This window comes from Oryzias latipes, chromosome 3 (assembly GCF_002234675.1).
Source record: "Oryzias latipes chromosome 3, ASM223467v1".
In the NCBI taxonomy this organism is placed as follows: Eukaryota; Metazoa; Chordata; class Actinopteri; order Beloniformes; family Adrianichthyidae; genus Oryzias; species Oryzias latipes.
This window is the reverse complement of record NC_019861.2, coordinates 7,000,908-7,012,955: the sequence shown is the minus strand read 5'-3', so window position 1 is coordinate 7,012,955 and position 12,048 is coordinate 7,000,908. Positions and strand designations below refer to the sequence as shown.

At 44.9% G+C, this 12,048-nt stretch overlaps 1 protein-coding gene and 1 long non-coding RNA gene across 2 annotated transcripts in view; one reads left to right on the top strand and one right to left on the bottom strand.

The window, feature by feature from the left end:
- The window catches only part of nell1 (neural EGFL like 1), a 507,083-nt gene that overhangs the window by 295,019 nt on the left and 200,016 nt on the right, over nucleotides 1-12,048 (bottom strand). The gene's annotated exons all lie outside the window — the stretch shown is intronic.
- LOC111946925 lies at nucleotides 7,564-9,843 on the top strand. The gene is made up of 3 exons (XR_002872738.1): nucleotides 7,564-7,596; nucleotides 7,927-8,022; nucleotides 9,395-9,843. It is a non-coding gene; the product is annotated as an uncharacterized LOC111946925 (long non-coding RNA).

Below are 12,048 nucleotides of genomic sequence, written 5' to 3'. Positions count from 1 at the left end.
GAAATGGGGCCAACATCAGTCACCTCCTCTACATGAATGACATCAAGCTAAATGCTAAGAGCAAGCGTGACATTGACTCCCTGATCCACACCACCAGGATCTACAGTACTGACATTGGGATGTCATTCGGGCTCGAGAAATGTAGCCGGATGGTGACTAAGAGAGGCAAGGTAGTCCACACAGGAGGGCTCTCACTCCCAGAAGGAACAATAGCAGACATCGAGGACAGTTACAAGTACCTTGGAATTCCACAGGCAAATGGCAACCTGGAGCAGGCAACAAGGAAAGCTGCAACAGCTAAATCCAACGAGTAAGGCAAGTCCTGAGAAGCCAGCTCAATGGCAAAAATAAGACCCGGGCAATAAACAGCTACGCACTGCCAGTTATCAGATACCCTGCAGGAATAATAAGATGGCCAAAGGAAGAGATACAGACCACGGATGTTAAAACACGAAAGCTCCTCACTATGCATGGAGGGTTCCATCCCAAATCCAGCACCCTTAGACTGTATGCTAGCTGCAAGGAAGGAGGCCGAGGACTAGTGAGCGTAGAAGCCACAATCCAGGATGAAACATCCAAGATGCTTGAGTACATCAAGCTCAAGGCCCCAAATGACAGTGTGCTCAGTGAATGTCTCAGGCAATGGAGAACAGAGGATACAGTGCTGGAGGACAGATCCTCATGGGAGGACAAACCCCTGCATGGGATGTACCACCGGACCATAACTGAAGTGGCTGATATCAAGAAGTCCTACCAATGGCTAGAAAGGGCTGGCCTACAGGACAGCACCGAAGCACTCATCCTGGCAGCCCAGGAACAAGCCCTGAGCACCAGAGCAATAGAGGCTCAGATCTACCACACCAGACAAGACCCAAGGTGTAGGCTGTGCAAAGAGGCGCCTGAAACAATCCAGCACATAACTGCAGGGTGTAACATGCTGGCAGGGAAAGCTTACATGGAGCGCCACAATCAAGTGGCTGGAATAATATACAGGAACATGTGTGCAGAATATGAACTGGAAACCCCAAGATCAAAATGGGAAACACCTCCGAAGGTGGTAGAGAATGAGAGGGCAAAGATCCTGTGGGACTTCCAGATCCAGACTGATAGGACGGTAATGGCAAACCAACCAGACATTGTAGTGGTGGATAAAGAACAGAGGAAAGCCGTTGTGGTGGATGTGGCAGTACCAAGCGATGGGAACATCAGGAAGAAGGAACATGAGAAACTGGAGAAATACCAGGGACTCAGAGAAGAACTGGAGAAAGCATGGAAAGTGAAAGTGACAGTGGTGCCTGTGGTAATTGGAGCACTCGGGGCAGTAACCCCCAAGCTGGAGGAGTGGCTACAACAGATACCTGGAAAGACCTCAGACCTCTCAGTCCAGAAAAGCGCAGTGCTAGGAACAGCTAAGATACTGCGCAGGATCCTCAAGCTCCCAGGCCTCTGGTAGAGGACCCGAGCTTGGAGGAGAAACCACCCGCGGAGGGTGAGAGGGGCGTTTTTTTATATATATATCACAGTATTTATTATTATTTATTATTCTTATTATTATATTTTTCTTTTTTTAATTAAGGGGGGGGCGGTGTGCTATCCCTTAGGGAGGTCAGGGGATGAATGGTGGTGCTGGACCTCCTGCCCAACCGTTTTGGCACCGGGCCCCTTCCTTGCTGGCTGTCTCTCGACGCTACCAGCCTCCATCTGCGGCTGGCTTGCCGCTTCCTGACTGCCTGGCCGCCCTGGGAGGGGGGGCGCCTATCGCGGCCGGCTGGGGGGCCGGTCGCTCGGTGGAGCCTTCTTCCCCCGGTTGTGCCCATCCGCCACTCCTCCCCGCTCTCACCCAAACAAATGTTGAACACAGTCACATAGTGCTCCGGGAACTGGATGGGTGGGGTATGCTGGCGGGGCTCACTGGGGGTGTTTCTTTCTGGGGTCGCGTCGGCGCCTGCCCTCCATCCCAGTTTTACTTGCATATTAGCCACCCTGATTCATCTAGGGCCTTGTGGGGAGGGTCTGGTGGAGGGGGGGCACGGTGAAATATCCGTGCTCATCTTTCACTGGTCCCCCCCACAATTTTAACTTTAGACACACACACTGCATGTTAGCAGCACACACACAGCAAATACACACCACACACAGAGGGACCCCGGAGTGGGGGGGCTCTGTGGCTTGGCAGCGGTGGGGCCCCCCACACTGGAGACCTCCTATTTTACCTGCAGCACACACACAGCACACCCACACCTCCATACATGGGTGGGATCGGGGAGGGGCGGCCGGTCTTCACCCGCCTGGTCCTCTCAGGGCGGCCGGGCTTGTGGGTATCCTGTCGGCTGCGGTAATTGGTCGGGCATGCGACGCTGGGGGGTCGGTCGGACGGAGGGGGTTACTGCGTGGCGGCGGAGGTAACCAGAAGATTGTGAGTATGTGTGCGAGAGTGCATGGGTGGGATGGACCTGGGGGCTGGTTCGCTGGGATCCTCCCGCTCTCCGCTCTACCACTGCGGTTACATTCAGCAGAGAGGAGCTTTTGCACATCGGGCAGTCCAGTGCCAGACTTTTTAATCCTGTTTTCACTCACACGGATAGGATAGGAACAAAGTGGATGAACTGCTGCTTCTCCTAAAAAAAAAAAACTCGGATTTTCGCTGCTCCTCCGCCCTTTGCTTTACTGAAACCTGGCTCAGTGAACACATCCCGGACAGCACACTTCACCTACCGGGCTTCCAGCTGCACCGCGCGGACCGCAACACTGCGCTGTTGGGGAAATCAAAGGGAGGCGGAACGTGCTTCTATATAAACGAAGGTTGGTGAACAGATGTCACTGTGCTAAAGAAGACATGCAGCCCGCACTTGGAGCCTTTTTTCATAAACTGTAGACCATTCTATTCTCCGCGGGAGTTTTCGTCGTTCGTGCTGGTCGGTGTTTACATTCCACCACAGGCGTGCGTAACGGAGGCGTTACAGCAACTCGCTGACCAGATCACAGAGGTTGAAAGAAACCACCCCGACTCTCTGATGATTACACTCTGGGATTTTAACAGAGCAAACCTCAAGGCTGAAATACCCAAATATAAACAGCACGTGACTTGAACTCGAACATTTTGGACCACTGCTACACAACAATAAAGGACGCATATCACTCTGTTTCCCGCGCTGCCCTGGGACTTTCTGACCACTGCCTAGTCTATCTTATCCCAACCTATAGGCACAGTGAAGACTGTGAAGATATGGATAGATGAGTCAAAGATGCAACTGCAAGCCTGCTTTGACTGCACTGATTGGAGCGTCTTCGAGGCTGCTGCCTCAGACCTGGACGAACTCACTGACACTGTCACATCCTACATCAGTTTTTGTGAGGACATGTGTGTGCAGACTAAAACCTTCTGCACATACAACAACAAAAAACCTTGGTTCACTGCTAAACTGAGGCAGCTACGTCAGGACAAAAAAGAGGCCTACAGGAGTGGTGATCGGGACCGGTATAAGCAGGCTAGAAACAAGCTTACAAAGGAGATCAAGGCCGCAAAGAGGTCCTTCACTGCAAAGCTGACGGACCAGTTTTCTGCCAACGACTCTTCTGCAGTTTGGAAAGGCCTGCAGACCATGACCAACTACCGGAGACCATCCCCCCCCGCCCCTCAGACAGTTACCACCTGGCTGAGGAGCTTAACGACTTCTACTCAAGGTTTGAAAGAACATCACCTTTCTCCTCAGCCACCATTGCCATCACACAGGATCTACCTGCAATCCCAACCTCCCCCACACCTTCCCCCTCATCCACACTGATGATCTGTGAACGAGATGTGCGTCAACAGTTCCAGAAGCTGAAGATCAGGAAGGCTCCAGGACCCGATGGAGTCTCTCCTTCCTGCCTGAAAGTCTGTGCTGACCAGCTAGCTCCCATCTTCACCAGGATCTTCAACAGCTCCCTGGAGATGTGTGTGGTACCTGCTTGTCTCAAACTCTCCACCATCATTCCAGTCCCCAAGAAGTCCCCAGTCACAGGACTAAATGACTACAGACCAGTCGCCCTGACCTCGGTAGTCATGAAATCCTTTGAACGACTGGTGCTGAACCACCTGAAGGTCATCACAGAGCCTCTGCTAGACACCCTGCAGTTTGCCTACAGAGCAAACAGGTCAGGGTATGACACAGTCAACATGGCTCTCCACTACATCCTGCACCACCTCGACTTTGCAGACACCTACGCACGGGTTCTATTTGTGGACTTTAGCTCTGCATTTAACACGATTGTCCCAGAGCTCCTCCACCACAAGCTGTCCCAGCTTGCCGTGCCTCTCCCCACCTGTCAGTGGATCACAAGTTTCCTCACCGATAGGAGGCAGCAGGTGAAACTGGGTCGCTTCACATCCAGCACCCGGATCCTGAACACTGGCGCCCCCCAAGGGGTGTGTTCTCTCCCCTCTGCTCTTCTCCCTCTACACCAATGACTGCAGATCAGGAGCCCCCTCTCTGAAACTCTTAAAGTTTGCAGACAACACCACAGTCATTGGGCTCATCCGGGACGGCGATGAGACTGTATATAGAGGAGAAGTGGAGCAGCTAGTCTTCTGGAGCAGCCAGAACCACCTGGAGATGAACCCACTTAAAACAGTGGAGATGACAGTGGACTTCAGGAGGAACCCCCCCCCCACCACCACTCCCACTCACAATTCTCAAAAGCACTGTCCCCTCAACAGACTCACACAGGTTCCTGGGGTCCACCATCTCACGGGACCTTAAGTGGACCGCTCACATTGACTTGGTCCGGAAAAAGGCTCAGCAGAGGTTGTTCTTCCTGTGACAACTCAAGAAGTTCAACCTGCCTCAGGAGCTGCTGACCATCTTCTACACGGCAATAATCCAGTCTGTCCTGACCACATCCATCACGGTCTGGTTTGGTTCAGCTACCAGACAGGAACAGACTACAGAGAATCATTAGATCTGCTGAGAGGATTATTGGTTCCAGCCTTCCCCCCATTCAGGATCTGTACACTGTAAACCCGGATAGTCCAATGAGCTCAAAAGTTTTATGATCACTGAACTCAAAAGTAACAAACAAGTTGAGTCAGCTTAAAACCTTTAAGCCGATTCAACTTTTGCCACAGTTATATCTTTATTGGACTAAAACATTTTGAGTAAATGAAACCTTGGAGTCAAAACTTATGAGTAATGAGACGTGATGACGTCATAATGTACGCCCATGAACGTGAACTCAGACACAGAAGTCTTCAAGATGGCGGAGGTCTGATGCGAGCGGCAGCTGGCACAAGTCGATAACGCACATACGTCTAGGTAAGTCGTATTATTTTATTTTTTATTGTATTTTATGACTTTCGCCTCTGTATTATATATTTGTTGCTTCTTTTGATGTTCCTTCTAGTATATCCTTTGTATTCATGACGTGCTCCACGAGTTTGTATGTATCTTCGAATATTTTTTCTGAATTAAACAATTATGTATGTTTTGCAGTATCATGTCATCAGAGAATTATTGCTTGTGGTTAAAAGAAGTTGTTGGGGCAAAGTTTCAAGTTTTACGTTTACCGAGTTGGTTGGCGCACAATTTAAATTATCTAACCGTTACTACTAGCTAGCTAACCGTTACTACTAGCTAACCGCTAGCTCTGGCAGAGCGGCTGCCACAGCCACATATACGACTCAGTGGGAATTGCCTTTTTTTTCTACTACTTTTTACCATAGGCTCTGCGATTTGGTAATCGTTATTTTTTTGTGTAACTTGTATTTCACGTAGTAACCTAATAAATGCAAATGTGGGCTAAGCTAGCTGCCTTACGCTAACATGTTCTCGTATCTTCTTTTAGTGAACCGGCGGTTCGTTTGAAAAATAAGAGCAAAGGTAAGTTTTGATTGTAATTAACATGGCTGCAATATTTAAGACACGAGCAGCTCCCAGTCCAATGAATCCTCCGGCTATGGAGAACATTTGACTTTATTGACAAATTAAATTAATTATAAATAAGGAAAAATGTCAAAGCTACCTTAATGTTATGTAGCAGTTATAACTTTGTCCTGAATTGGGCTCGAGTTAGAGTACTAAATGTATCATATAGTTTGCTTAAGACTCAAAAAGCGGTATTTTGGCCACTGGTTTGGTTGTGATTTGTGTTTCATAATGTCAAATATTTTAATATAACTGTTTTGTCTCTTCCTTAAACATCCTCTGAAATAATATGTCATTCTAGCTAATGCACAAATATTAAAAAAATATTAATATGCATCCTAGATTACATATTGTGGACAGAGTATTGAGGCTATTGTAAAATGCAGCGGTTTTTCCAAGCTACCAGTAGCTTGAAAAAGCTTTAAATTGTGTTTAACATTTTAATTTTTTTTTTGTAGATGTGAGCTGAGTTTCATCGCATCACAAATGTCAACCTGCGAAAACCGTTTTATTTTGACCTGGACAGACAGACGCCACGGATGCTGATCTTTTTGAGACAGAAGGCAGCACGAACCGGAAGGCTCTATGGCTACGTTCACACTGCAGGCTGAAACTACCCAATTCCGAATTTTTTGCCCCTAAGCGGCCCAATTCCGATCTTTTCATGACAGTCTGAATGACACAGATCCGATCTTTTCAATTGCGACCCAGGCCCCGTGGGTTTGCCGTCCTGATTCCGAATTGTAGCCGTTCTTTTCAATTGCGACCGCCGTCTGACCGGCCAGGCGACTTGATTCCGAACTATACGTCATCGACACGCAACAAACGTCATCATTTTGCGTTAAAGTAGGCAGGAACGAGAACGTAAACATCAACCATGGTGGACGATGCTGCTGAGACCCGTCAGTGGAAGGGAAGCGAGATCCCCGATTGGATTAATATTTGGGCTGATCGCTCTTTTCAGGCCAAACTCCAGGGCTCTTATCGCAACTGGGCGGTTTTTGAAAAAATTTCCAGATAAATGGCAGAGCGTGGTGTTGAACCTTTACCGCGATAACTTTTTTTTCTTTCTCCCCTTTGACCGTGCTCAAGCGTGGGGGACCCGGGCGATCCTCCTCCTCCTCCCTGTTCTGATCCTTAGATTCTCCAGAACGGGTTAATAAAGAGTCCATAGCATTTATTTTGGGGGAAACCTTCTTTTATTACCGCCCTCCGTAACACACAACATGAATGCGCGCACACACTGCCCCCCCCTATTCTCTATCGCGGCACGCGCTTGCACACACGCGGGCGAGCGGCTCCAACACATACACATTTCCATTCCACAACAGTGGGTACAGACGATCCAGACTCCATTGCCTTCTTAAAATGAGAAGATTGTAATTGTGCTGCTCCTTCGTGAAAATAAATTTAATATTACAAAAAGAGCTCCGCTTTTGACAACACTGTTGTTGACATCTGCTCCGCAAACAAGTGACGTCGTTCACCGTTGAGTATTCTTCTGGCTTCTGCGCATGCGGGTCTCGTTTGGGTCGTGTCACGGTCACACTGGAGATCACAAAAGTTCGGATTTACTTGGAAATGTGAACGGTCTAGCAAATAATTCGGATTTTTTCAAAAAATCCGAATTGAGCATTAAACCCTGCAGTGTGAACGTAGCCTTTGTGACTTTCTGCACCTCTATGATAAACAGGTGAGGTGTAACTGCATGGCATAATCAACATTATGCATTAGTATGGCTAAAAGAAGGGGCTGACTTGGATCGGTTTATATTAATCACTGAGCGTTTCTAATTCAGTGAATGACTGTAAATGTTTACTTCACTGGAGAAAAAAACATCAACGTTGATGCCAATGCATTTGTAAATATGAATTTAATGTCATCCTATGTTTGGTCTATTTTTTGAAATAACTGTACAATTTTAAGATTATTAAAAAGACTAGATGAACTGAACTGAGCCAGACCAAAGGGTGCAGTCATTTGAATATGTTTGCCATATTAATTTGTCTTTTTCTCTGTGCAGCAAGAGCAGACTGCTGATGTCAAAGGTACTCCTGTCCTGTACTGGCTTCCCATATACAAACGTGAGGAGGACCCACAGTTCTTCAAAGTTTGGAATGTAAGTACTTTATGACGGATAATGTTTTATTCACTAAATAGTACCAGTGACAGTGTGCTGGTTAATACTCCAGCTGTGTGGGTAATACAACTTAACCAGAAAGTCGTGCCAAAGCAATGTTATGTGGCAAAGCAAATGGTCTCCTAAAATATTGCACTCCAGCTCATTTGTGCTCCTGTACCTGACCGTGGACCGTGGACCTCGCCTCTGGCTCGTCTCTGGCCCACAGCCGTCCTCTATTTCATCTGGATGAAGCCAATCTGCTGGACTTTAAAAATGCAGTTGTTGAACTAGAAAATGTAATTTTTTCTCAAAGAGTTCTGGTACATCGCCTGTCCGTCCTGGGGGAGGAGTCTTTGTTTTATTTTTTATAAAGGAGTTTTTCCTAACTGTGTAAGAGGGTCTAATGGCAGGGATGCCCAGTTTAGTTTAGTCTGTTTAGTTTAGTTTAGCCAATACCTAATGTATTATGATTTCATGTTCTTGTACAATTGCCGGTATGAAGCCCATGGAGACGACTTTTGTTGTGACATAGGACTATATAAATAAAACTGAACTGAATCTTTGCTCTTAAGTTGCATTGGCAAGAAGGTGACATTCTTTCCAGCAGGTTGTGTCATTTTTATGGAGATGTTCTGTGCTGTAGTTGAAAAACTGCCCCATAACAAAGACACAACCTGGTGGAGAGTAACGAGTGCTAACTGTGAGAGCATGACATCAGGAAAGAGTTCCAGAGGGTGAATACTAGGGAAGAAGCTGGGCCGGATGGAATTCCTGGACGTGTCCTGAAAGGTGCTGACCATCAGGCACAAGCTGAGAGTTATATTGGTGAAACTGGTTAGGTGGAGGGAGGGGTGGCGTTTGGGTAACTAAATGTGATCCTGTTTTCAGATTGTCATGTTACAAAAGATTTTGTTTATTTTTTTGTGTACAGTGCCTTATGGAATCATGAGGACTCTTACAAGTAGCCTTATTTTGATTTCATTTGATTTCGTATTATATACGCTCTGTTCTTCCAGATCCTTTTCAAGCAATAAATCAATCTCTACATGACTTTAGTTAAAGATCACTGTATTGAATTAAGCAAATGTGATTTAAGTGACTTTTATGTTTTGTTTTATTTTTTTTGTCTTTTTAATCTATGCATTTCATCATTTCTGTAATGAGTTTGATAAATATGTGTAAATTATTTATTGCTCTGACTACAATGCTTGAAATCATTAATTTAAATCAACTTTAATCATTTTCCTGATGTGTAATTTCTGACCTTCTCTTAAAATGTAAATTTCAGGTTGTAGTTTTTGCATAAAGTTTCCTTCCCTCAAATGATCAATTCTTTCTTTAATACTACACTGGTTTTTTTTCTTTGCAGATTAGTCACCAGAGGCAGACATCAGCAGCACCTCTGTTGGCATTCTGACCGTCAGCAACAACAATACAAGTTCAGTTCATATCTGTCCGCTCAGTACAGCAGTTGTGGTGGAAGATGAGCTTGTGGTAGGCGACATTCCTAAATGGGTATTTTTTGGAGCGCTAATGTTTGTAGGGAAAGGGCAGACTAAGAAAATACAGTTTTATGTGGGAAAAGGGTACACAATTTTTGCTTTTCTTGAAATGTAAGAATGCTCTTTTTTATAAAGTTGTATAAGGAAATGGTGTAAAAAAGATTGGTGCTCATTTTTTGCTTTTCTTGAAGACTGATTTTTTTTATGGCTTGTGCACTTTTTTTTACACAAATTGTGCAGGGTTTTACACTTTCTAGTACCATAAGTTGTTCAAATGTACTTTTGTAAGGTGGTTCAAAAATAAACTTGCAATTGCAATTCTGCCTCAGTTTTTCTTTTGTAAGAATGGCCCTGACTAAGAAGGACAAATAAGACTAGTTTAGACTTCAAATGATTAATTTTGAGTTGAGATATATTAAAGTTTTTTAGTTAATTAACTAATGTATTAAGGTTCAATAAAAACAAAATATTCTAGTTCAGTAAAGTAAGAATCTTTAAGTTAGTTAAATAAAAAGTTATAGTTTAGTTTTAGTTAAATTGTTTTAATTTATTCAACTCAAAGATTTTAAGTTCAAATAACTTATACTTTTTAAGTAAGTCAACTTAAAAATTATTATGTAATCTGTTTCCTCAAAAATTTTAAGTTCACTGAACTTATTCGGGTTTACAGTGACCGATCCAGAGCCAGGAAGCGGGCTGGCAGGATCGTAAAAGACCCCTCTCATCCTGGACACTGCCTTTTCAGTCTCCTCCCATCAGGACGGCACTTTAGAACAATGCGAACCAAAACCACTCGCCACAAAGACAGCTTCTTCCCCCGAGCTGTCACTCTTATGAACTCCTGACTCCGGACTACTCAGGGACACTGTACAACCACAAACTGTCAAACTGGAATTACTGCTGCTGCATTTTTTGACTTTTTTATTTTAATCCATTCCTTTATTTAGTTATGTTTATTTATTCATACAGCTACCTTACATCTTACATATTTTTATTATTTATCTTTTTAATATTTATCCTTTTACCTTGCTAGTTTGCACAAGAGCACAAATAACCAAAGTCAAATTCCCTGTACATGCGCTGTACTTGGCAAATAAAGTGATTCTGATTCTGATCCTCTGTGGCTCTCCTACCCCATTACAGAGGGGGGAGGGTATTTAGGGGGTTGGGGAAGGGGGCTTAGATAATATGGCGGGGGAGGAGGGTTGTAGAGGATAGGGTTATGGGGGTGGCTGTGGGTGCGCGGCGATCTCTGGGATGCTCGGGCCGGGTGCCGAGGCTGGCTCGCGGAGGCGGGGCGCCGGTTGGGTGGTCGGCGGCCCATGGGTTCTCGGGGCCCTGTCGTCGTCCCTGGCCCTCCCGGGCTGCCTGGGTCCGGTGCCGGGGGGGTTCCTGGCCTGGGGGTCTCTTCTCCCCTCTCCTGGTCTGGCTGGGTAGGATCTGGTTCCCCTTATAACCACACGGTTCACTTCGGCAGCATGTATGTATCTCCACCCCCACGTGCATGTGCACACTGCCACACTGCTCCCTGTCTGCTTCATCCCTCGTCCTAACCCACAGTGTATTGATGGACACATGTTTTCCACTCATCTTAGTGTCAGAATTTCACCTTTGATGTAATATTTGTATTTCCAGCAGATCTGGTATAATTGTTACAGCTTAAAATAATAACTTATTCAAATCAGTACTTGTATCCCTCACTTTCTCACCTCTTTTCCTTTTACTCCCTTCACACACACCCCCCCCCCATCACATTCTTCCCCTCTCCCTCCCCACACACACTAAATGTAACAAATAAATAAAAAATAATACAACAAAAAGGGGTTTATACAAATCTACACCCTGGTTTCTCTAAGCTATATAACCTCTTTTTGTGATAGTAAAACCTGTCCAACACAAAAAGCCTTCAGCTCTAATCTGTTTGCTCAGCTGTTGGACAGAACAAGTCCACAACAACAAAAAAAAAAAAAAAAAAAATGAATGTAGATGAAAACATTTGGATTGAAAATCATATTCTAAAACAGAATATTCTAGAGTTTTTTTTGTTTAAAACTTTTGTTTCCATTTTAGATCTCTTTTTTATTGTGAAGCCCCTTGGTACCTTCAAGGAGTTGTGAAATGCTGTATGAATAAAGTTTCATTAATTCATGATCCTTAATAAATAACATTATTTATGAAATAAAATGATGACCACATGACACTATAATTTTCAAAGACAAAAATTCAGGAAAAATATACATTTAAAAAAAACAAAAACAAATAGTGGATCCTCTCCCGTCATAATCCTAAAAAAGACTTTAAGGGATTTTTGTTTCTTATCCAGTAATGAAAAAAGCACATTTCTCTGTCTTCTGCTGTAGCTGCACATATATCTGCGTTACCTTTTCACCAGTACAGATTTCCCTCATTTATTGCAGGAGTTACGTTCTAAAAATAACCGTGATCTGTGAAATCCAGGGAGAGTGATTACAGACATTTATGGCAGTAAAACTCCTCACTGCCTAAATACACTTTTCTCACA